Genomic DNA, 27,581 nt, shown 5'->3' with positions numbered 1-27,581 from the left:
TTTCTTTCTCTCTTTCTCTTTTTCTTTCTCTCTCTCTCTCTTTCTTTATCTCTCTTTCTTTTTCTTTCGCTCTCTCTCTCTCTTTTTTTTCTTTCTCTTTCTTTCTCTCTCTTTTTTCTCTCTCTTTTTTCTCTGTTTCTTCTCTCCTTTTTTCCATTTCTCTTTCTTTTTTTATTTCTCTTTCTTTCTCTCTTTCCCTTTCTTTCTCTTTCTCTCTCTTTCTTTTTATTTCTCTTTTTTCTTTCTCTTTCTTTTTCTTTCTCTTTTTCTTGCTCTCTTTCTTTCTCTCTCTTTTTTCTCTTTCTCTCTCTCTTTTTTCTTTCTCTTTTTCTTTCTCTTTCTTTCTCTCTTTCTCTTTTTCTTTCTCTTTCTTTCTCTCTCTCTTTTTCTCTTTCTCTCTCTCTCTCTTTTTCTTTCTCTTTTTTCTCTCTCTTTTTTCTAGGCAATCATCCCAATTAAATGGCACATAGATAGTAAAGTGTTTTGTAGTTAAGTATGCTAAAAACACAATGGGGGTGATTTACTACAAAATCTGGTGCAGCTGTGCATGGTAGCCAATCAGCTTCTAACTTCAGCTTTGACAAAAAAAAAAAACTGGAATCTGATTCAGAGCTACACCAGTTTTTTTTTTTTTTTTTAATCAACCCCATTACCTCTACTCACATGTGTGGAGTCACCCTTAAAGCAGTTGTAAACCTAAAATAAAAATAAAAAAAAAAATAAAAAAACCTGCTTCGCATACTAGCTCATTATGAATTACTTACCTTAGAACGAAGCCCCGACAAGGACCCCCGGACTCCGCTGCGGGCGCTGACATGATCCCACGGCGTCTCTTCCGGGTTCGGCGGCTCCGGCGCTGTGATTGGCCGGAGCCGCGATGACGTCACTCCCGCGCATGCGCGCGGGAGTCATTTTCCGGCAAGCTCCCGGCAAGGGAAGCTGAAGGTCCGCCGGACCTTCAGAGCGCATGCGCCGCTCGCGTGAGCGGCTGCATGCACTGCAAATATCTCCTAAACCGTGCCGGTTTAGGAGATATTAATTGTACCTACAGGTAAGCCTCATTATAGGCTAACCTGTAGTTAAAAGTGAAAAAAGCGGTATACTACCGCTTTAAGGTTCTTCTTTAGGCCGGTGCTTCTCAGGCCCCATGCTGTGGCACCTGGGGTGATGTCTGGGTCCCCCTGGGGTGCCGCGAGCACAGAAACCAGTTTGCACTGGTTTGGGAAGGCAAGTCGCCAGCACCATGACAATAAACGATGCTCAAGGGCGTCATTCATTGCTATGGTGATGGCCGCTGGCTCGCCTGCATGTTAATGCATGACTCTGATCCAGGCCATCCCCAGCATTCAGGAGAAGATGGAAGTGCAACTTGTCCAGTCCTCTTCCACCTAGGGTTGCCACCTCATCCCTTTAATCCAGGACATCATGAATTACACGGGTTCTGACTGACATAATGCACATAAGGCATCAAGTGAGTTTAATTATCACCTTAATCAGTCACAAAATCTGTGTAATTTATGTGTGTCTTGATTTAAATGGATGAGGTGACAACCCTACCTCCACCTCCCATCCTCCCTGCACTGCTGGAGCCAAAAAGTAGGGCTCTGATAAGGGAAGAGGGGTCTGTGTGACGGGGAGCTCTGTGATGGTTGAATTATGTAGAAGAGGGACCTGTGATGTAATGGGGGGGTCTCTAATGAGAAGGGGGGACCTCTGATGTAATGGGGTGAGGGGCTATGCTGTTATGGGGGATTTCTAATGTGATGGGGGACCTCTGATGTGAAGAGGGGTGCTCTGATGTGATGGGGGACCTTTGATGTAATGGGGTGAGGGGCTATTCTGTTATGGGGGATTTCTAATGTGATTGGGGGACCCCTGATGTGAAGAGGGGTGCTCTGATGTGATGGGGGGACCTCTGATGTGAAGAGGGGTGCTCTGATGTGATGGGAGGACCTCTGATGTGAAGAGGGGTGCTCTTATGTGATGGGAGGACCTCTGATGTGAAGAGGGGTGCTCTTATGTGATGGGGGGACCTCTGATGTGAAGAGGGGTGCTCTTATGTGATGGGAGGACCTCTGATGTGAAGAGGGGTGCTCTTATGTGATGGGGGGACCTTGAGTCTCTGTTGCAAAGGTAATTTCTTTAAGGTGGTTGTGTGCATCATCCTAAAGTTTCCATTGATAAGTAACATTTGGATTTTCATATTTTTTTAATTTTAAACAGTGGGGGGGGGGGGGGCTAGGAATAAGGGCTGGGACAAGGGAAAGTTGGGGGGTGCTAAGAGTGGTGATTTAGGGGGATTTGTGTTAAGAGTTGAAAGGGGGGAAGAAGATTTGTGCTAGGAGGAGGATTTGGAGGGAATCAGTGCTAGGAGGGGAGATTTGAGGTGCGGGGGGGGGGGGGGGATGTGTACTAGTAGGTGAAATTTTAGGGGATTTGTGGGGGGCATTTGAGCTGGGGGGGGGGCAATTTCAACAGAGGGGGCGGATTTGTACTGGGAGGAGGGAAAAATTTTGCCTAGGTTGTAAGCATGCAGATTAGTGCCCTGTGTTTTTTTTTTTTTTTTGGGGGGGGGGGTTGCTGACATATACTGCTCATACATCTTGGGGGGGGGGATTTTTGCTGACACATACCGCTCATACATCTTGGGGGGGGGGGGGGTTTGGCCAACACATACTGCTCATACATCTTGGGGGGGGGGGGATTTTTGTCGACACATACTGCTCATACATCTTGGGGGGGGGGGGGATTGTTGCTGACACATACTGCTCATACATGGGAATTATGAATACTTTTAAAGGGTGCCAAGGCTGAAAAAAAGTTTGAGAAATGCTGTTTTAGAAAACGTTACAAGTTTTCTATCTGCATTCTCTACTTTTAATATCTGAAAAAAACTGAAGATTTTTTGGTTACATTGTAGCATGTGTGGCCCGGATCCCATAGAATTCAGGTTAAATTCCTGCAATTTCAGCGCTTCTTTGTTGCTCCTCATTTAGACATAAAACAGGCGGCATTTTTGGCAGGAAGAAAATCTCCAGGGTGTTGGAAGTCACCAGAAAACATCCCGGACTTGTAAAAAGTCACCCAATAAGAGCGATCTCCATACATTTAATAGACAGTAAGTGAAGTCAGGCACAATGGCCCTCTTAAAGGGACAGACAACCCCCCACTCCATTTTGTCTTTTACTGCCGCTCAGCTCTCTCCATCTCCCTCTGCAGTCATTGTGAGCGAGCGGTGGGGGGGTGACATAACATTGTATCCGGAGAGAATAGGATGAGGGCCACACCATCTGTTACCATGGACCCTTGGCCATCAATGTCCTCCACCACCATCCTCCCATTCTCCTGTCTTCTACAGCTTTACACGTTTACTTGGTTACTTTTAATTGTTGCAATTTTTTTTTTCTTTTATATTTACAGCTTATTATTGTAGCAGAGTTCTTCTTCTATGAATTGCGGAGCTTTCACAGGTGCAGGGAAACCAAGACACCAAGTCAAGAATTCTACGCATTCCGAGCAAATTATCAATCTTCACGGTCACTCAATTAACATTGCATGAGTTTTATTTTCCAGGTGTGTTCGGTAAAGGGTCTAAGCAGGGTCGGCCCTACCATTGGACCCAGGAATAGTTACATAGTTACATAGTTAGTCAGGGTGAAAAAAGACACAAGTCCATCAGGCTCAACCAATAAAAAACAAAAAAACAATAATGAAAACCAAATCCTACAATCCCATATACACAATCCTATACCCACCCCAACCATACAATCCCATATACACAATCCTATACCCTCCCCAACCATACAATCCCATATACACAATCCTATACCCACCCCAACCATACAATCCCATATACACAATCCTATACCCGCCCCAACCATACAATCCCATATACACAATCCTATACCCTCCCCAACCATACAATCCCATATGCACAATCCTATACCCGCCCCAACCATACAATCCCATATACACAATCCTATACCCTCCCCAACCATACAATCCCATATACACAATCCTATACCCACCCCAACCATACAATCCCATATACACAATCCTATACCCGCCCCAACCATACAATCCCATATACACAATCCTATACCCTCCCCAACCATACAATCCCATATGCACAATCCTATACCCGCCCCAACCATACAATCCCATATACACAATCCTATACCCACCCCAACCATACAATCCCATATACACAATCCTATACCCTCCCCAACCATACAATCCCATATACACAATCCTATACCCGCCCCAACCATACAATCCTATATATACAATCCTATACCCGCCCCAACCATACAATCCTATATATACAATCCTATACCCGCCCCAACCATACGATCCCATATACACAATCCTATACCCGCCCAACCATACAATCCCATATACACAATCCTATACCCGCCCCAATCATACAATCCCATATACACAATCCTATACCCGCCCCAACCATACAATCCCATATACACAATCCTATACCCGCCCCAACCATACAATCCCATATACACAATCCTATACCCGCCCCAACCATACAATCCCATATACACAATCCTATACCCACCCCAACCATACAATCCCATATACACAATCCTATACCCGCCCAACCATACAATCCCATATACACAATCCTATACCCTCCCCAACACTACAATCCCATATACACAATCCTATACCCGCCCCAACCATACAATCCCATATACACATTTCTATACCCGCCCCAACCATACAATCCCATATACACAATCCTATACCCTCCCCAACCATACAATCCCCTATACACAATCCTATACCCGCCCAACCATACAATCCCATATACACAATCCTATACCCTCCCCAACACTACAATCCCATATACACAATCCTATACCCGCCCCAACCATACAATCCCATATACACAATCCTATACCCTCCCCAACCATACAATCCCCTATACACAATCCTATACCCGCCCAACCATACAATCCCATATACACAATCCTATACCTGCCCCAACCATACAATCCCATATACACAATCCCATACCCACCCCAACCATACAATCCTATACCCGTCCCAACCATACAATCCCATATACACAATCCTATACCCGCCCCAACCATACAATCCCATATACACAATCCTATACCCGCCCCAACCATACAATCCCATATACACAATCCTATACCAGCCCCAACCATACAATCCCATATACACAATCCTATACCCACCCCAACCATACAATCCCATATACACAATCCTATACCCGCCCCAACCATACAATCTCATATACACAATCCTATACCCGCCCCAACCATACAATCCCATATACACAATCCTATACCCGCCCCAACCATACAATCCCCTATACACAATCCCATACCCACCCCATAGGCGTGCGCACAGGGTGTGCCAGGTGTGCCTGGGCACACCCTAATCATCCTATGTGGCGCAGATTTCCCCCTATTTAGACCCTAAAAATATTGTAAAAAAATAATAAAAATAAATAAAACTAAAAAATAATTTAAAAAAATTAATGAAAAAAACTACAGTCACCATCCACTGCCCTACTGACACCAATCTCTGCCCGACACTGTCAGTATATATACACATATGTGTTTGGGCTTTGGGGTGCACACCCTAATGCAATAGGCTGCGCACACCTATGACCCACCCCAACCATACAATCCTATACCGGCCCCAACCATACAATCCCATATACACAATCCTATACCCTCCCCAACCATACAATCCCATATACACAATCCTATACCCGCCCCAACCATACAATCCCATATACACAATCCTATACCCACCCCAACCATACAATCCCATATACACAATCCTATACCCACCCCAACCATACAATCCCATATACACAATCCTATACCCGCCCCAACCATACAATCCCATATACACAATCCTATACCCTCCCCAACCATACAATCCCATATGCACAATCCTATACCCGCCCCAACCATACAATCCCATATACACAATCCTATACCCACCCCAACCATACAATCCCATATACACAATCCTATACCCTCCCCAACCATACAATCCCATATACACAATCCTATACCCGCCCCAACCATACAATCCTATATATACAATCCTATACCCGCCCCAACCATACAATCCTATATATACAATCCTATACCCGCCCCAACCATACGATCCCATATACACAATCCTATACCCGCCCAACCATACAATCCCATATACACAATCCTATACCCGCCCCAATCATACAATCCCATATACACAATCCTATACCCGCCCCAACCATACAATCCCATATACACAATCCTATACCCGCCCCAACCATACAATCCCATATACACAATCCTATACCCGCCCCAACCATACAATCCCATATACACAATCCTATACCCACCCCAACCATACAATCCCATATACACAATCCTATACCCGCCCAACCATACAATCCCATATACACAATCCTATACCCTCCCCAACACTACAATCCCATATACACAATCCTATACCCGCCCCAACCATACAATCCCATATACACATTTCTATACCCGCCCCAACCATACAATCCCATATACACAATCCTATACCCTCCCCAACCATACAATCCCCTATACACAATCCTATACCCGCCCAACCATACAATCCCATATACACAATCCTATACCCTCCCCAACACTACAATCCCATATACACAATCCTATACCCGCCCCAACCATACAATCCCATATACACAATCCTATACCCTCCCCAACCATACAATCCCCTATACACAATCCTATACCCGCCCAACCATACAATCCCATATACACAATCCTATACCTGCCCCAACCATACAATCCCATATACACAATCCCATACCCACCCCAACCATACAATCCTATACCCGTCCCAACCATACAATCCCATATACACAATCCTATACCCGCCCCAACCATACAATCCCATATACACAATCCTATACCCGCCCCAACCATACAATCCCATATACACAATCCTATACCAGCCCCAACCATACAATCCCATATACACAATCCTATACCCACCCCAACCATACAATCCCATATACACAATCCTATACCCGCCCCAACCATACAATCTCATATACACAATCCTATACCCGCCCCAACCATACAATCCCATATACACAATCCTATACCCGCCCCAACCATACAATCCCCTATACACAATCCCATACCCACCCCATAGGCGTGCGCACAGGGTGTGCCAGGTGTGCCTGGGCACACCCTAATCATCCTATGTGGCGCAGATTTCCCCCTATTTAGACCCTAAAAATATTGTAAAAAAATAATAAAAATAAATAAAACTAAAAAATAATTTAAAAAAATTAATGAAAAAAACTACAGTCACCATCCACTGCCCTACTGACACCAATCTCTGCCCGACACTGTCAGTATATATACACATATGTGTTTGGGCTTTGGGGTGCACACCCTAATGCAATAGGCTGCGCACACCTATGACCCACCCCAACCATACAATCCTATACCGGCCCCAACCATACAATCCCATATACACAATCCTATACCCTCCCCAACCATACAATCCCATATACACAATCCTATACCCGCCCCAACCATACAATCCCATATACACAATCCTATACCCACCCCAACCATACAATCCCATATACACAATCCTATACCCGCCCCAACCATACAATCCCATATACACAATCCTATACCCGTCCCAACCATACAATCCCATATACACAATCCTATACCCGCCCCAACCATACAATCCCATATACACAATCCTATACCCGCCCCAACCATACAATCCCATATACACAATCCTATACCCGCCCCAACCATACAAACCCATATACATAATCCTATACCCCCCCCAACCATACAATCCCCTATACACTATCCTATACCCGCTCCAACCATACAATCCAATATACGCAATCCTATACCCGCCCCAACCATACAATCCCATATACACAATCCTATACCCGCTCCAACCATACAATCCCATATACACAATCCTTTACCCGCCCCAACCATACAATCCCATATACACCATCCTATACCCACCCCAACCATACAATCCCGTATACACAATCCTATACCCGCCCCAACCATACAATCCCATAAACACAATCCTATACCCACCCCAACCATACAATCCCATATACACAATCCTATACCCGCCCCAACACTACAATCCCATATACACAATCCTATACCCGCCCCAACCATACAATCCCATATACACAATCCTATACCCTCCCCAACCATACAATCCCATATACACAATCCTATACCCACCCCAACCATACAATCCCATATACACAATCCTTTACCCGCCCCAACCATACAATCCCATATACACAATCCTATACCCTCCCCAACCATACAATTCCATATACACAATCCTATACCCACCCCAACCATACAATCCCATATACACAATCCTATACCCACCCCAACCATACAATCCTATATACACAATCCTATACCCTCCCCAACCATACAATCTCATATACACAATCCTATACCCTCCCCAACCATACAATCCCATATACACAATCCTATACCCTCCCCAACCATACAATCCCATATACACAATCCTATACCCACCCCAACCATACAATCCCATATACACAATCCTTTACCCGCCCCAACCATACAATCCCATATACACAATCCTATACCCTCCCCAACCATACAATTCCATATACACAATCCTATACCCACCCCAACCATACAATCCCATATACACAATCCTATACCCACCCCAACCATACAATCCTATATACACAATCCTATACCCTCCCCAACCATACAATCTCATATACACAATCCTATACCCTCCCCAACCATACAATCCTGTATACACAATTCTATACCCGCAGTTGATCCAGAGGAAGGTGAAAAACCCCAGCAAAGCATGATCCAATTTACTACAGCAGGGGAAAAAAATTCCTTCCTGATCCCCCGAGCAGCAATCAGATATTCCCTGGATCAACTTTACCTACAAATATTAGTACCCGATTATATTATTTTTTTACCAACTTCTGGACCGGAAGATTTTCCCCCTTAACCACTTAAGCCCCGGAAGATTTTACCCCCTTCCTGACCAGGGGGTATTTTGCGATTCGGCACTGCGTGACTTTAACGGACAATTGCGCGGTCGTGCGACGCTGTATCTAAACGAATTTAGCGTCCTTTTTTTTCCCACAAACAGAGCTTTCCTTTGGTGTTATTTGATCACCTGTGCGATTTTTTGATCATGCACTATAAACAAAAAAAGAGCGTAAATTTTGCAAAAATAGCAATATTTTTCACATTTTTTTATATGAAATTCCCCCCCAAAAAAATTTAAAAATCTAAATTTTTTAACATTTTCGGCCAATTTGTTTTATGCTACCTATGTTTGGTAAAAAAAATTGCAAAAAGCGTATTTTGATTGGTTTGCGCAAAAGTTATCGCGTTTACTAACAAAGGGAAAGATTTTTGTCATTTTTGTTGGTTTTTTTTTAACGCGTAACTAAACCCTCACAGGCTAGCGACGTAAACCTACGTCACTTTGCCTGTGAGGGGCTGACTGCCGACGTAGATCGGCATTAGGCAGTCGGCAAGTGGTTAATGACCAGGCCATTTTTTGCGATACGGACAATTGGGCGGTCGTGCAACGCTGTACCCAAATAAAATGGATGTCCTTTTTTTCCTACAAATAGGGCTTTCTTTTGGTGATATTTGAATACCTTTCCATATTGTCATAATGTAATGTCATATTCATTTAACTTACAGTTAAAAACCCCTTCAATCAGCTGGCTGGCTAAGCTGAAATTTGGTTACATGCAGGGGACGCCGTTCCGCGTTCCACCTGCGTTTCAAGTCCCGGAAGTGACGTATTACGTTCCCAGTCCCGACGCGTTTCATCAGCAAGCGTCTGACGTCATTAGGGGTCATGTGTAATAATTAATATTTAATTTATTTATCTATTTATTCACTAATATTTATTAATTCACCTTTTCATTTATTTATTTATTTATTTATTCACTATTATTTATTATTATTATTATACAGGATTTATATAGCGCCAACAGTTTGCGCAGCGCTTTACAGTGTGGGGGAAGACAATACAGTTACAGTACAATTCAATACCGGAGGAATCAGAGGGCCCTGCTCGTTAGAGCTTACAATCTAGAAGATATCCTGTGTGCAATTGCATGTGTTCTTGCACTAATCTTTAAAAAAAATGTATAGCCTTGTGTAAACCAATACCTTTCCATATTGTCATAATGGAATGCCATATTCATTTAATTTTATTTTTATATTTGTTATGTATGTGAAGAAATTTAATAAAAAATATTTAAAAAAAGTAATATTGCATACCTTTTAAAAAAAATCATTATTTTCCCCCATTATATACAGTATATCGTGGCACTCAGATTGTTGCACTTTATACTGCGGGTCTCCATATTACCTTCCTGGAATCCGCCGCCTTCCCCGTCAGCAGAGCTTTCACTAATAAAGCCCAGATACGCCAAGTTTATCGTGCGCTTGCAGGTGAGTGAATGTATTCTTTGCCGTCAAAAAAAAATGCTGAGAGCGAACTTTCAAAGACTTCATAGATTCTTTAATACAGCCAGTCAGAGGCGTGACACGCCTTCTCAGCGAAAAAATAGTAACTCCGGGGGAAAAAGAAGGACATTAAGAGATTACTCTAGCTGAACTTCAAACAGCCGGTTTAGGCAGAAAACCATGTACCGGATCCCCGCGCGGCCAGGCAAGGATGGCTGCATAATCTGCCGATAACGGTCCGTCGTTTATATGATACGCACGGCCAAGCCATTAAAATGCAAATTCTGAGCCTCTAATGTATTGGCTCTGGATGGGGAGGAAGAGGCGGCTTTCTCTGGCTTTCCTTCATATGGAATTTACTGAAAAAGGAGTATTTATACCTAAAATAGACATGTAGAATAACGCCTATAGTATTATGAAATGACTATAACCCTTCATGTTCAAATAGACATTTTAGGCTGAAGATTAGTTAAAGCTCTTGCTAAATGACGTGGCTCTTTACCCATGTGATCAGCGGTGTCCAATCACAGCCAGTCACATGTAAAAGCGGAAGTGCCGTTTATTGGCGCTCCTCGCCTCACACTGTCAGATTGTGTGGCGAGGAGAGCCGATCCTCAAAGGGGAGTTCAGGACGGGTAATCAGGACACTGATCATCACTGCCCTGATTACAGTAAAGAAAAAGGGTGCACATCAGTGACCCCAATCAGTGCCCACCAGTGACCTCAATCAGTGCCCACCAGTGACCTCAATCAGTGCCCATAAGTGACCTCAATCAGTGCCCAAAAGTGACCCCAATAAGTGCCCACCAGTGATCTCAATCAGTGCGGTTATGAGTAAGCGACTGGGAATGTCGTGAAACGCGTCAACCAATACGTCTGCTTGTACACTGTCTGTCTGCTTTTACTGTGAGGAATAAAGGAAACAATTTTTGATTTCAACAAAAATATCAACCGGCGTGCGGTCTTACTTCTTAAACTTTTACATGTTTCTGGACTACGGATCCGACCTGCACCAGGTTTTTAGACACACACCTGAGCAGCTACACCTCTGTGCTTCCCAATCAGTGCCCACCAGTGACCTCAATCAGTGCCCACCAGTGACCTCAATCAGTGCCCACTAGTGACCTCAATCAGTGCCCATAAGTGACCTCAATCAGTGCCCACTAGTGACCTCAATCAGTGCCCATAAGTGACCTCAATCAGTGCCCACTAGTGACCTCAATCAATGCCCATATGTGACCTCAATCAGTGCCCACCAGTGACCTCAATCAGTGCCCACTAGTGACCTCAATCAGTGCCCATAAGTGACCTCAATCAGTGCCCACTAGTGACCTCAATCAATGCCCATATGTGACCTCAATCAGTGCCCACCAGTGACCTCAATCAGTGCCCACTAGTGACCTCAATCAGTGCCCATAAGTGACCTCAATCAGTGCCCACCAGTGACCCCAATCAGTGCCCACCAGTGACCTAAAAAAGGGCCCACCAGTGACCACAATCAGTGCCCATAAGTGACCTCAATCAGTGCCCACTAGTGACCTCAATCAGTGCCCATAAGTGACCTCAATCAGTGCCCACCAGTGACCCCAATCAGTGCCCACCAGTCCAGGTTGAGTCCAAATCCAGATTTATTGACTGGACATGCAAATATGACAATCGTGACAAGGTAGACGCGTTTCACACACTGATTGTGTGCTTAATCATTAACTAAATCTAGATTTTGACTCAACCCGGAGTGCTGCCAATTCCTTTTCCTTTATCAAGTTTTCACGGAGGCGAGCCGGGGCATGCACCGGTGTGAGTCATCAGGCAATCACACCACCTTGAGCAGTGAGTTCTTGTCTTTTCAAGTGCACACCAGTGACCCCAATCAGTGCCTACCAGTGACCTCAATCAGTGCCCACCAGTGACCTCAATCAGTGCCCACTAATGACCTCAATCAGTGCCCACCAGTGACATCAATCAGTGCCAGTCAGTGCCTATCAGTGCCTGCTCATCTGTGCCGCCCATCAGTGCCACCTATCAGTGCCCATCAGTGCCACCTATAAAGGCCCATCAGTGCCGTCTATCAGTGCCCATCAGTACAGCATATTAGTGCCTCCTTATCAGTGTCCATAAGTGCCACCTCATCAATTCAGTGCAGCCTATCAGTGCCGCCTCATCAGCGCACATCAGTGAAGCAGAAAAATTACTTATTTACAACATTTACTGACAGAAATTAAGAAAAACTTTTTTTTTTTTCAAAATTTTCTTTTTTCTTTTCTTTTTTTTTAAAAACAGCAGTGATTAAATACCACCAAAAGAAAGCTTTATTTGTGTAAAAAAAAAAAAATGATAAAAATGTAATTTGGGTACAGCACTGCATGACCGTGCAATTGTCATTCAAAGTGCGAGAGCGCTGAGAGCTGAAGATTGGCCTGAGTTGGAAGGGGGTGAAAGTGGCCGGTATTGGTTAAAAGCCTACTTTTCATGGATGATAACACTTTAAAACTAGCAAGATTTGTATCAGTGCCTACCAATGACCTCAATCAGTGCCCACCAGTGACCTCAATCAGTGCCCATTAGTGATGCCAGTCAGTGCCTATCAGAGCCTGTTCATCTGTGCTGCCCATCAGTGCCCATCAGTGCCACCTATAAAGGCCCGTCAGTGCCGTCTATCAGTGCCCATTAGTGCCACCTATAAAGGCCCGTCAGTGCCGTCTATCAGTGCCCATTAGTGCCACCTATAAAGGCCCGTCAGTGCCGTCTATCAGTGCCCATCAGTACTAGCAAGATTTCTATCCGAAACAATGCAGAAAACCCAAGATGTTTCTCTAGGGAGAATTTGTATTAAATTGTAATGTAACTGTCTGCCTTCATGTTGTAAAGCGCTGAACAAACTGTTGGCGCGATATAAATCCTGTATAATAATAATAATAATAATGTTTCCAGGAGCCAAATTCGGTCTATCCCTAGGGAAGATCCATTAAATCTTAATGCATAGCCCTGTAAGATAAAAAGGAAACCTTCGTTATTTGGTGTTGTGAAGGCGAAGGAAGAGCTGCCGGCCCGTGGGGGGAAAAGCAGAAGACAATGGCAGATTGTCCTCAGTCATCGGAGATAAAGAAAAGTCTCAATGACTTCTGAGAGTTCTGATTTATGGGCAGGAATAATACAAACTGTAAGGCTCAGCAGCCCATAGTCCTGTGCGGCGTGACCTGTGAAAATAAGTCTATTAACCCTAATCAATCTCCCATTATGCACTCGCGGCCTCCAATTTAACAAGCCGAAAGAACTTTCTGTAGGCCTAAACAGCTCAATCTGAACTAATTCCATTGTCTTTCCTAATAAGCCGCTCCTTCACAGTGGTTAAATTCACCGCCGTTGTTTAAAAAGAATCCTTTCATCTTTTAATGAGGAAAAAAAAAAAAAAGGTGAACTGTTCTTATTTCAGAGTGGCCAAGAGCTAATTGAAGCCCCGGAGCATGCTGGGAGGGAGCGATCGGCCCCGGTCACTGCAGCAGAGCCTCCGCCGCAATTTGTCCCAGCAGCGGGGGGGCTGTTGTGTCTTCATTTCCTGCAAATTAATAAATGGGCCTTTTTTTTTTTTATTTAATCACCACCCCGGCCTTTTTTTTTTTATGGTGGACGCGAAGAAAAAAAAGTTAATTGCAAATTTACAGGCCTATTAAAGACTGTTTTTGTTGCCAGCAGGCAGAGCAGAAAGCTGCTTCGCAAGAAATTAGCAATTGTATGAGAGTTGGAAGGGAAATGTCAGAGCACAAAACAACAACAAAGTAACAATAGATGGAAGAACAGTGCGATCCCCGCATCGGCCGGGTATTCTCATGTAAACTATCGCTACACAGAGAAATATGGAGTGCGTGACAAACACTGAGACTTTATATTCCGAGTAAACTTCTGCCATCGCTACTAAACATGGAGACATTTTCTGTCATTATTAGAAAATTGTCGTAAAAGCCTTACACGCTGACAATCACTGAAACCCCTTCCCTACCGGGCACTTCCACCCCCTTCCTGCCCCCCCCCCCCCATACCGGGTACTTTCACCCCCTTCCTGCCCCCCCAATACCGGGTACTTTCACCCCCTTCCTGCCCCCCCAATACCAGGTACTTTCACCCTCTTCCTGCCTCCCCCAATACCGGGTACTTTCACCCCCTTCCTGCCCCCCCAATACCGGGCACTTCCACCCCCTTCCTGCCCCCCCTCAATACCGGGCACTTCCACCCCCTTCCTGCCCCCCCAATACCGGGCACTTCCACCCCCTTCCTGCCCCCCCTCAATACCGGGCACTTCCACCCCCTTCCTGCCCCCCCCCCAATACCGGGCACTTCCACCCCCTTCCTGCCCCCCCAATACCAGGTACTTTCACCCCCTTCCTGCCCCCCCCAATACCGGGCACTTCCACCCCCTTCCTGCCCCCCCAATACCAGGTACTTTCACCCCCTTCCTGCCCCCCCCCAATACCGGGTACTTTCACCCCCTTCCTGCCCCCCCCCCCCAATACCGGCACTTTCACCCCCTTCCTGCCCAGGCCAATTTTCAGCTTTCAGCACTGTCACTCTTTGAATGACAATTGCGCAGTCATGCAACATTGTACCCAAATGAAATTTTTTCATTTTTTTCCGCACACAAATAGAGCTTTCTTTTGGTGGTATTTAATCCTCTTGGGGGGGGGGGGGGAGGGAGTTATTTTTTGTTAAATAAACAAATAAAGACTGAAGATTTTGAAAAAAAAATATATATTTTATAGTTTGTTATAAAATTTTGCAAACGGGTAATTTTTCTCCTTCACTGATGTGCACTCATGACGAGGCTGCACTGATGGGCACTGATGAGGTGGCATTAATGGGCGCAACGATCTGGTGCTGGTGAGCACCGATGAAGAGGCACCGATGAGGTTGCATTGATAGGCAGCACTGATATGTGGCACTGATGGGCACTGATCCCCTCCCTCGGAGACCGGGCCGCAGGGCAGGATTCCAACATAACGACCCCAAGACAACCACTGCCTTGCTAAAGAAGCTGAGGGTAAAGGTGATGGACTGGCCAAGCATGTCTCCAGGCCTAAACCCTATTGAGCATCTGTGGGGATCCTCAAACGGAAGGTGGAGGAGCGCAAGGTCTCTAACATCCACCAGCTCTGTGATGTCATCATGGAGGAGGGGAAGAGGACTCCAGTGGCAACCTGTGAAGCTCTGGTGAACTCCATGCCCAAGAGGGTTAAGGCAGTGCTGGAAAATAATGGCGGCCACACAAAATATTGACACTTTGGGCCCAATTTGGAGATTGTCACTTAGGGGTGTACTGACTTTTGTTGCCAGCAGTTTAGACATTAATGGCTGTGTGTTGGGTTATTTTGAGGGGACAGTAAATTTACACTGTTATACAAGCTGTACACTCACTACTTTACATTGAAGCAAAGTCTCATTTCTTCAGTGTTGTCACATGAAAATAAAAATAAAATATTTACAAAATTGTGAGGGGTGTACTTACTTTTGTGAGATACTGTATATTGTGGTTTTTTTTTTGTTTGTTTTTTTTTTTGTTTTTGTTCATTAAAATTTTATTTATTTATTTTTAATTGCGCTTTACATAAAAAAAATTGTAACGATCACCATTTTATTCTCTAGGGAAGGGACTCGAACTGGTGGCCCTCCAGCTGTTGCGGAACTACAAGTCCCATCATGCCTCTGCTATGGGAGTCATGCTTGTAACTGTCAGCCTTGCGATGCCTCATGGCAATTGTAGTTCTGCAACAGCTGGAGGGCCACCAGTTTGAGACCCCCTGCTCTGGGGTCTCTTCTAAAAAAAAAACAATGTATAAATTTTGGAAGTTTGAAGTAACTTTCTAGCAAAAAAATACAAATTTAAACTTGTAAACATAAAGTGCCAGAAAAGGCCTGCAGAAGATTTTAGGGGATTTTAGTTTCGATGATATTGAATTTTTATGTTTTTAGTGAAAAGTAAACTCAGTCCATCGTGACGTCACCATAAACCTTTATTGATTTTTAATGCTAAAGCGATTTTAACAGAACACAAAACCTGCATTAAAAAAACGGCCAAAATATTTAAAAGTCGTTAAATCAGCTCTGGAACTTCCTGCCAAAAACAGGAGCAAGCTCCGTCCTGCAGGGGGAAATCTGCCGTCCTGGAGGCCAAATTCTGCTGACCACAACTTTCCAGTTTTTTACTCCATTTGTCTTTTGGTGTTAGGATAACAATGGCCAGAGAGCAGAGTGAGGACAACGCCTTCCACCCAAATAAAATAAAATGGATTTATCGGTAAATGGGACACTATTCCTCCTACTGACACCAATGATGGGACACTATTCCTCCTACTGACACCAATGATGGGGCACTATTCCTCCTACTGACACCAATGATGGGGCACTATTCCTCCCACTGACACCAATGATGGGACACTATTCCTCCCACTGACACCAATGATGGGGCACTATTCCTCCCACTGACACCAATGATGGGGCACTATTCCTCCCACTGACACCAATGATGGGACACTATTCCTCCCACTAACACCAATGATGGGGCACTATTCCTTCCACTGACACCAATGATGGGGCACTATTCCTCCCACTGACACCAATGATGGGGCACTATTCCTTCCACTGACACCAAATGATGGGGCACTATTCCTTCCACTGACACCAAATGATGGGGCACTATTCCTCCCACTGACACCAATGATGGGGCACTATTCCTCCCACTGATACCAATGATGGCACACTATTCCTCCCACTGACACCAAATGATGGGGCACTATTCCTTCCACTGACACCAAATGATGGGGCACTATTCCTTCCACTGACACCAAATGATGGGGCACTATTCCTTCCACTGACACCAAATGATGGGGCAATATCCCTTCCACTGACACCAAATGATGGGGCACTATTCCTCCCACTGACACCAATGATGGGGCACTATTCCTCCCACTGACACCATTGATGGGGCACTATTCCTCCTAATGACACCATTGATGGGGCACTATTCCTCCCACTGACACCAAATGATGGGGCACTATTCCTCCCACTGACACCATTGATGGGGCACTATTCATCCCACTGATACCAATGATGGGGCACTATTCCTCCCACTGACACCATTGATGGGGCACTATTCCTCCCACTGACACCAATGATGGGGCAATAGCCCTTCCACTGTCTCCAATGATGGGGCACTAGTTCTCTCACTGACACCAAATGATGGGGCACTAGTCCTTCCACTGTCTCCAATGGGGCACTATTTCTCCCCCTAATACTAAAGATGGGCATTGTTTACCCCCACTAAGGCCAGGACATTTTACACTCCCGCTGGCCACACTCAGACCCCCCTAAAGTCTAAAGAAAAGTAAACTGGCCCTTATTTTAGAAAGTTCGGAGACCCCTGATGAATGGCCAGCCTTAGCCGTTTCAGTCCAGGACAGGAGCCGGTACAACTGTGAGATTTACAAAAGATAGAGACCGCACTCAAGGTGTTTTAAGATGAAACCAATCGAACTCCTTTATTCTTCATAAATACAGCAGACAGACAGTACAATGCACAAACAGACGTGTCGGGTTGACGCGTTTCACGATGTAAATCGCTTATTCATAACCACACATGTGTCAAACACAAGGCCCGCAGGCCGAATCTGGCCCACCATGCCATTTCATGTGGCCCTCGCACCTCTCCGGCAGCTGCAACACCACCCTCTTCTATGCCCCCACCCTGTCTCAGCAGTCGGCAGCAGGGAGGATGACAGAACCCCTCCAACAGATCCTGCGCCTTTCTGCGCCCCCTTGTCTCTGCCTCTCCTGGTCTCCGCATTCAGAAGACTCTGGCAGCTGACTCCGGACCTCCTCTCATCCTTCTTCAGACCCTGCACTTTTTGTTTCCCATCTCCGCCAACAGCTTCTTCCTGGCAGTAGCACATGGTAAGGTGTGTACACTGTGGTGTAACGGAGGGTGGGGGACTCTTGACTTCTGATGGTTGGGGGGGCTTTTGACATCTGATGTAATGAAAGGGGTTGGTGTGCTCTGGATATCTAGTCTTACAGATAGAACCAGCCCTTTGAGGGCAACCACAATGCTGATGCGGCCCGCAATAAAGTTGAGTTTGACACCCCTGGTCTACCATATCCCCCGCTCACAAAGCAAGGTCCATAAAGACATGGATGAGCGAATTTGAGGTGAAAGAACTTGACTGGCCTGAACAGAGTCCTGACCTCAACCCGATAGAACACCTTTGGGATGAATTAGAGCGAAGACTGCAAGCCAGGCCTTCTCTCCAACATCAGTGCCTGACCTCACAATTGCACTTCTGGAAGAATGGTGAAACATTCCCATATACACACTCCTAAACCTTGTGGACAGCCTTCCCAGAAGAGTTGAAGCTGTTATAGCTGCAAAGGGTGGGCCAACTCAATATTGACATTGACATTTACATGTAAGGACAGGCGTCCCAATACTTTTTGTAATATAGTGTAGCTCCCTCCCGTCCCTGCCTCCTTCTCAGCATTATATTTACTGGTAACCATCAACCCATCGCCATATGCAAGAAAATATTGAAGAAGCCCTCCTAGAATTAATCTTTTCTGTGAGTTTCTCACCATTATACCGGAGGCTTGCATTAACAAATGTGACGTTAGAGTAGATTAGATTTAATTACGACTTTTTCATTAAGTCAGATGCTGCCCCCTAAATTTTCTGTTTGACAGGAGCCTGAAGGAGGCACACTGATGAGGATTCCATAGTGCCTGATCTCTAGCAGGTGCCTCGTACCTCCCTCTCAGCCCAGCCTGAGAAAAGCTCATTAATTATCTCACTTTTCATTAACGTATTGAATAGGGTGCACACTGCCTAATATGCTAATTGGCCTTTAATTACATAGTTATTAAGAGCCTTCCAGGTATCCAAGGAGTGACATCTGCTACCAAACTTAGATAACAATTGAGGATCATCTATCACAGGAAGAGACATTTCCCTGCCCTTCTATTAAACACAACCCATACATCCAATGTCTGCCTTCAGTCTTAATTGCAGGTAATTAGGGGGTTAAGACAACCATATGTTCCTTTGAGATTCTCCTCATTAACATTGTACAATGAGAGAAACAATATGGAGCCACTCAAGCCAACCACCTACAAAGGAGAACCCGTTCTATCCTCCGTCATGTGATCTTCTACCACTGAGGACTGACAGATCCTTCTCCGTCATGTGATCTTCTACCACTGAGGACTTACAGATCCTTCTCCGTCATGTGATCTTCCACCACTGAGGACTGACAGATCCTTCTCCGTCATGTGATCTTCTACCACTGAGGACTGACAGATCCTTCTCCGTCATGTGATCTTCCACCACTGAGGACTGACAGATCCTTCTCCGTCATGTGATCTTCCACCACTGAGGACTGACAGATCCTTCTCCGTCATGTGATCTTCTACCACTGAGGACTGACAGATCCTTCTCCGTCATGTGATCTCCTACCACTGAGGACTGACAGATCCTTCTCCGTCATGTAATCTTCTACCACTGAGGACTGACAGATCCTTCTCCGTCATGTGATCTTCTACCACTGAGGACTGACAGATCCTTCTCCGTCATGTGATCTTCTACCACTGAGGACTGACAGATCCTTCTCACATCATTTCCTCACCGCACGCTTCTTCAGGACCTTTTTAACTTAAACAGAGATTTTTAACAGAGTTTTGATAGACGATGAAGTATCAGTAATCACACTCCATTTTAATGCTATAAATCAAAGGGATTGAATAAAAATTCAAGGTCTGGTCAAGGTTCGGAATCTGATGTTTGTGCTGTGACTCAGATCCTCGTATACTGTATATGTTATGTCTATCAAAAAATAAGCATGGTATAATTCCCAAAACATTTTAATCATATTTATTCCCAATTTTCCTTACATTAGCCCCTTTCATGAGGTGTCCTTATTAGAGTGCCCTCTTAAATGAAGTGTCCTTAGCAGAGTGCCTCCTTACATTAGGGGTCCCTATCAGAGTGTCCTCTTTAATAAGGTTTCCTTTTTAGAGTGCCTCCTTACATGAGGTGTCCTTATCAGAGTGCCCCCTTAAATGAGGTGTCCTTATTAGAGAGCCTCCTTACATGAGGTGTCCTTATTAGAGAGCCTCCTTACATGAGGTGTCCTTATCAGAGAGCCCCCTTACATGAGGTGTCCTTAGCAGAGTGCCTCCTTACATGAGGTGTCCTTATCAGAGTGCCTCCTTACATGAGGTGTCCTTATCAGAGTGCCCTCTTACATGAGGTGTCCTTAGCAGAGTGCCCCCTTACATGAGGTGTCCTTATCAGAGTGCCTCCTTACACGAGGTGTCCTTATCAGATTGCCTCCTTACATGAGGTGTCCTTATCAGAGTGCCTCCTTACATGAGGTGTCCTTAGCAGAGTGCCTCCTTACATGAGGTGTCCTTAGCAGAGTGCCTCCTTACATGAGGTGTCCTTATCAGAGTGCCCCCTTACATCAGGGTTTCCATCAAAGTGCCCCATTTCATGAAGTGTCCCAATCACAGCGCCCCCTTACATTAGGTGTCCCCATCAGTGTTCCCTTACATCAGGTGTCCCAATCACAGCGCCCCCTTACATCAGGTGTCCCAATCACAGTGCCCCCTTACATCAGGTGTCCCAATCACAGCGCCCCCTTACATGGGGTGTCCCAATCACAGCGCCCCCTTACATGGGGTGTCCCAATCACAGCGCCCCCTTACATCAGGTGTCCCAATCACAGTGCCCCCTTACATCAGGTGTCCCAATCACAGCGCCCCCTTACATCAGGTGTCCCAATCACAGCGCCCCCTTACATCAGGTGTCCCAATCAGTGTTCTTTTACATCAAGGTCCGCATCACAGTTCTATTTGTCACCCTTTCATCGATTCTCCCAATTAAGACCACGATTGGTTGTGCCAACTCAAAGGCAGGAAATGGCTGCAAAGAGGCTGAATAAGATCAGCAGAACTGAGATTTAATGAAGAAGAAAAAAGTGAAAATAGCATTTTACATTAAAAAAAAAAAACGATACGCCGAGCGAAATTATACATCATCCAGTAATAGTTAACATCTACTTTAGGTGCACAATGAGGGGGAGTCCCGGGGGGGGGGGGGGGTAGTCCCCTCCGCACACAACAGATATTCTCTGGCTTTTCTCAAACAATAGACGGCGGAATTCGATGAGACAGAGCCGGTTATCCTCACGTTACATTTTGCCAAGGAAAACGAACAATTACGTGCGTATTATGAGTTTGGAACTTAACTTTTTTTGGCCGGCCGAGTTGAAACCAATTAAAGTTCATTTTTCCAAAGTCAGCCAATCGCAAACAAATACTAAAAATCCTTTCTGCAGGTCTTACCAGCTTATTATCACCTCATCGTTCGGATTCCGCAAGGCTCAACGCCCGCCTGCTGTGAATACGTCTAGGAGCCCAATTCTCAGCCGGGAAGCAAATTGTAGAATAAGATGTATGGAGCTGATATTACAATCAACATAAAGAAAACAATAATGTAACAATGTAACAATCTGCAGAGATATCATTGGGGTAAAATACGTCATTTGTAGGTTGATCTACTCTTCTGTTATAGATTAATGCTGGAAGGCACCTTTCTCCCGACACCCCTTCACCTGAGGTCCCAGCTCCACCCGGCACCCCTTCACCTGAGGTCCCAGCTCCACCCGGCACCCCTTCACCTGAGGTCCCAGCTCCACCCGGCACCCCTTCACCTGAGGTCCCAGCTCCACCCGGCACCCCTTCACCTGAGGTCCCAGCTCCACCCGGCACCCCTTCACCTGAGGTCCCAGCTCCACCCGGCACCCCTTCACCTGAGGTCCCAGCTCCACCCGGCACCCCTTCACCTGAGGTCCCAGCTCCACCCGGCACCCCTTCACATGAGGTCCCAGCTCCACCCGGCACCCCTTCACCTGAGGTCCCAGCTCCACCCGGCACCCCTTCACCTGAGGTCCCAGCTCCACCCGGCACCCCTTCACCTGAGGTCCCAGCTCCACCCGGCACCCCTTCACCTGAGGTCCCAGCTCCACCCGGCACCCCTTCACCTGAGGTCCCAGCTCCACCCGGCACCCCTTCACATGAGGTCCCAGCTCCACCCGGCACCCCTTCACCTGAGGTCCCAGCTCCACCCGGCACCCCTTCACCTGAGGTCCCAGCTACACCCGGCACCCCTTCACCTGAGGTCCCAGCTACACCCGGCACCCCTTCACCTGAGGTCCCAGCTCCACCCATTTGTAGCTACCTTTACTTTATTTTACCTTGCTGGTGGGTGGGGGATGAAATGCAAGGAGTTCAGTGATTGCATTAAAATTGTGCCCACAGCGAAATTACCAATTTATCAAACTGGTATTTAGGGTCAAATCTCACCATGAGGCCTGCTGAGGCGAATTTTTTCATTTAAAAAAGTAATGTGCTCCCCTTGTCAGTGCTGACATAAAATTATTATTGTAAGTGTTGATGTACTACTCGCGCCACTGGGATTTATAATGATTATTAATGAGAGGGTGAGCCGCTAGTTTTAAAAGATACCTAAAATATTATATATTTATTGGCAACTTTATATATTCGCAACTTTGTACATTATTTATTATTCCTATGTTATTGACGTTATTTATTTGTACTTTACTTAAGGCTCCGTTCACATCTAGGCGTTTTTGGGGAGTTTTTTTGCTCTAGGATCAGCTCTCAAAACGCCCAACAAGACAAATCCTATTCATTTCAATGGCCCCTGTTCACATCTGAGCGTTTTGACGCTGTTTACAAAACGCCCAACGCTCAAAAAAGTACATGAGCTTCTTTTTGGGCAGATTACAGGCGTTTTCCATTGGTATCTATTCAATCAAAAAACGCCTGCACAAAAAACGCCTGTAAATCGCTGTAAAAATCGCGGTAAAAATCGCGGTAAAATCGCGGTAAAAACCGCGCGAAAACGCTACGCTCAGGTGTGAATGTAGCCTAACTGACTGTGAGTAGTCAACTTTATCTCAAAGCACTTTATGTCACAAGGTAGCAATACCTTAGCACTTATATACTTATTAATTGTTGCATTATAATACCTTTTACACAGACACGTTATTAGTAGGACGTTAATGCCCTCTACTATTGGGTTTAGCGCAGTTTTCACATATTTATAATAAAATTATTATTGGCTTTGTTGTTAAACGAAGGCAACCCTAACCCTAACACACGTCTCTGTTTATAAAGAAAGGGCTAGGGTTGGCTTTCAGGGTAATCATCGATTTGGTTGGTAAACAAAGTCCTAACACTATCCTTAACACACGTCTTTGTTTATAAACAAAGGGCTAGGTTTAGCTTTAGAGCCGGTTCACACTACTCCGACTCAAAGTCGCCCCATGAAGGAGCGACTTTTTAGCGCAGACTTTAGCGCGACTTTAGCGCGACTTTGAAGAGACTTAAATGATAGGCGACTTTGTCTGTGGGGAATGCCTGGCTAATCTTTTTCTTCTTCCTGGAAAGTCTGATCACAGTCGCTTGAAAATAGATAAGGATCCAATTTAGAGGCTACTCCCATTGAAGTCTAGTCTAGGTTGCCTTGAAGTAGTACAGGAACCTTTTCTGAAGTCGCAGCGACTTCAATAGTGCATATTAAGACGGCTCTCATTCATTTACATTGAATTTGTAATGACAAGAGACTTGGAGCGACTTGAGGACACACAAGTCGCGTCCCAAGTCGGAGTAATGTGAACCGGCTCTTAGGGCTAAGCATTGGCTTTGTTGGTAAACAATGCCATCCCCAACACTTTTCCTAGCACATGTCTTTGTTTATAAACAAAGGGCTAGGGTTAGTTTTCAGGTTAATCATTGGCTTTGGTGTTAAACAAAGTTATCCCTAACACTAACCCTAACACACGTCTTTGGTTATAAACAAAGAGCTAGGGTTAGCTGTCGGGGTAATCATTGTCTCTGGTGTTAAACAAAGCCACCCCAAACACTGACCCTAAGAGCCCATACAGACTAGTGCGACACGACTTTGGGGGGCGACCTGTGAAGTCGCGTGCACCGCTGTGCACCGCGACTTCGGCGCGACTTGCAGAGACTTCACATAATATAAGTCAATGCAAGTCACCGTCCCTACAGTCCCTATCCCTTCAGTCACCGTCCCTACAGACACCGTCCCTACAGACACCATCCCTACAGTCACTGTCCCTACAGACACCATCCCTACAGTCACTGTCCCTACAGTCAACATCCCTACAGTCACCGTCCCTACAGACACCGTCCGTGAAGGCACCGTCCCTACAGTCACCATCCCAACAGTCATCGTCCCTACAGTCACCGTCCCTACAGACACCGTCCGTGAAGGCACCGTCCCTACAGTCACCGTCCCTACAGTCACCGTCCCTACAGTCACCATCCCTACAGTCACCGTCCCTACAGTCACGATCCCTACAGTCACGATCCCTACAGTCACGATCCCTACAGTCAGGCATGGAGGTGGAAACATTATATTTTGGGGCTGTTCCTCTGCTAAAGATACAGACCGACTTTGCAGATTCAATTTTAAGTCTGATTGGCCATCACAGTGATCAGTCACTGTGAAACCCGCCCCCGTGTTTTCTGACTCTGTGAATGGATGAGACAAAAACAATGTATCTTCCTCGGTCCTTGCAGAGATAGGGAAAAAAAGTGTGTGTAGAAAAAAAAATAATTAAATAAGAATAATAATAATCTAAAAAAAAAATCTAGACCAAGGTTTGATCTAGGTCTGGCTCAGAGTTAGTGTTGGTCATGGTCACAGTCAAAGGTCAACGTCAGGGTCAGTATTTTTATATTCATATTTATAATATTTTTTAGACAGGATTTTTATTTTAAATTGTATTTGTGTCGGTGTGTTTTAGGTAGGATAAAAAAAAAAAAACTATTGTTTCTAGGCTGTACTATGGGTACAAACAATAACTAAAATACACATATGTAGTATTGCCGCGATTGTCAGGAGCAGGAGAATTTATTTTGGGTTGTTCTTTGGTGGAAGGTTATGGTAATAGCAAGAAATATACAGTTACATTAAAAAAAAAAAATGTTTTTTTTTTTTTTTTTCATATTTTGGGACAGTTTTCCTTACATAAGGAAAAAAAAATTAGGAGATATCTATTACCATTTACCACCAAATGACAGCCCAAATTGTCCTGAGGAAAAAAAAAACAAGATATAATTCACCTGGATGCACAAAGTAGTGATGTTTTTTAAGGTCTTACTAACACATGTCAAAGTTGCAAAATTGGGCTTAGGCATTTAGATTTGTTTTACCCTTAGGCATGAAGGGGTTAGAGCATGGGTGTCCAACCTTTTGGCTTCCCTGGGCCACATTGAGTGTAGAGAAATTTTCTCGGGCCGCATATAAAGTAATAAAATGCTGCCATGCCCTTCCCGCGCCACCGTGCCGCCGTGCCCCCCCCCCCCCCCGCACTAATTTAACACAACTAGAGGATGATCAAATGAAATTAAATCAGTATACAGAGGGTTACTTCTTCTGAGAGATAATAAAGGAACACTCAAACCACCATGACCACTTCAGTGATTTGATGCTCATGCTCCCCTCCCTTCTGAGGCAGCCTCTGCCTACCGTTAGTTGGAAGCTGCTGTGCCCATGCCCCCGACCTGACTTCCTTACTCCCCAGCAAAAAAAATTGTCAGGGGGCAGTGGGCCGCATTGCCTGCGGTTCCGGGCCGCAGATTGGACATACCTGGGTTAGAGTGTTAGGATTAAGTTCACCTGCTGGTGGCACTGTGCTGCTCTGGGCTGATTTCTGCAGTTCCAGTGTCCACCAGCAGGTGTCTCCCAGAAGCCAGCAGGCTGTAATGATCAGTTACTCCTGTGTTCAGGTGGTCTATTTAAGGCTGCTCCTCCCTTTCCCCAGGGCGTCACTATTCTGATTGCCTCCTTGTTGCCAGAGCCTTGTTCCTGTGATCCTGATACATAGCAATATCTATCCTCCTGTACCCCTCTGCCTTGCTCCTGCTCTCTGCCCCCAGTACCCAGTCTGGTTTCCCCTCTTCCTTGCATCCCTGTAACCGATGTCCTTATATTGTATACTGTATATTTGTAGGTTCATTCATTATTTTTGTCTTTAGGGTTGGTACTTGTTTGCTGGACTTTCCTGTGTTCATTGTTTGCTGTGTATGCTTGTTTGTGAGTTTCACTGTAAATAAATCTCACTTTAAGGATGTCTACATTGTTTGGTCTCAGTTTCCATTTGTAGCTATATATCTCTGATCTCCCTAGCTGCTGAATCCTGACATAGAGTCATCTTTATTATATATTTTTAAAATTGTTTTGTGGCCTTTAGGTTTCATCTTGCCCTGTTTGGGGGTCTCTTCTTGGGAGAGCCCCTAACGGCGTTGGCTAGCCACGAGGAGTTGGGTCTGCCAGGCCTTTTGGCTAGGTGGACTAGAGTGTTCTTTTCTGGAGCCTTGTGTTTTGGGAGGTCAGGGAAGGTCGTTACTCTTCGGGAGGTGACCATTTACACACCCTGTGCACTTTTGTGGTTTACTTGATGTTCATTTTTGGGCACCACACCATGGGCTCAAGTACTAGAACTGGAGTTCAGCTTTAACACTGATAAAAATACAAGAAAAATATTTCTGATCCTAAAACTGCACAGTGATGAAGTATCACAAGTAGGTTTCTCGGTGTTACCTGACAGCAGCACTTCTTAAACCTGACCGGTAATATAAACCTCATCTGCATGTGATTGCGAAGGCTCCAGTGCCAGTTCTATCACCTCCTGCGTCATGTCAGCAGATTCCTCTCTAGGTAGAACGTTTCACAGAGAAAGACATTCTTCACTGCCGGTGCGGCCGATGGACCTGGACCAAGAGAACTCTGCCAGATAGACAAATTTCTGGAGGAGAAGAGAGTGTGATTCCCGGAGCTGGCAGAACACCTGGAAACTAAGATTAACAGCCAACAGAGAAATATTTGGAGAGGATTCGGCTCTCCTAAATCTGCTACTGACTGCACCGGGGCCACCAGGGTGGGCGCAC

This window comes from Pelophylax lessonae, assembly GCF_965119305.1.
Source record: "Pelophylax lessonae genome assembly, chromosome: 11".
NCBI lineage: Eukaryota > Metazoa > Chordata > Amphibia > Anura > Ranidae > Pelophylax > Pelophylax lessonae.
This window is presented reverse-complemented; position numbering follows the sequence as displayed.